This window comes from Alligator sinensis, unplaced genomic scaffold (genome assembly GCF_000455745.1).
Source record: "Alligator sinensis unplaced genomic scaffold, ASM45574v1 scaffold860_1, whole genome shotgun sequence".
NCBI lineage: Eukaryota > Metazoa > Chordata > Crocodylia > Alligatoridae > Alligator > Alligator sinensis.
Genome location: NW_005841923.1, coordinates 3,098,371 through 3,099,115, shown reverse-complemented (window position 1 = coordinate 3,099,115; position 745 = coordinate 3,098,371).

Genomic DNA, 745 nt, shown 5'->3' with positions numbered 1-745 from the left:
CTGCACCCCCACCCCAGTATCACAACCATTAAAAACAAAACAAAACAAAACCCAGCAGTCACTGGCAGTTCCAGCTGCCGTTGTGGTCACTGCCCCCCCACCCACAGTGGGGGGCCCAGAGACAGCCACAGTGGCCCCAGCCTGGACCTTGCTGCTCCATGCTGTGTGGTGGGGGCACCAGAGCTCCCAATCCATCAGGGGGGCTGCAGAAGCCAGCAGGGGATGGGGCCAGGCAGGGAAGCAATCCGGGGGGCTGGTGGAGCAAGCGGGGGTGGGGCATGTGGGCCCTGCCGGGGGGGTATATCCCCTGAGGGGGGAAATGTAGCCCCTGTGGGGGTTTGTGGCCCCTTTTGGGGGCTTGTAACCCTGTGTGGGGACTGTAGCCCCTGTGGGGGGGTGATAACCCCTGTTGGAGGGGCTGTGGCCCCTGTGGGGGGATCTGTGGCCTCTGTGGGGGGTAGCAAAACATATAAGTATTTAGAATTCCCTTCAGTATGATGATAGAGACACTGGTAGGCTTCCAAATTGCTTTAACACTGTAGATATATCAATGAAACATTTAAATTGTGGAGGAACATGGATTTGGGAGTATTTTACAGAGTGACTTTGGGATTTTTTTATCAGGGATTTTTCAGTTTTCCAATAGGGAACACCAGAATTCATGCTAGGGAGGCCAGTGGCAATGAGACCGTGCCTACTCAGAGCTGGCACCTTGGACCCAACTGGCTGTGGCTGACTTCCTTGC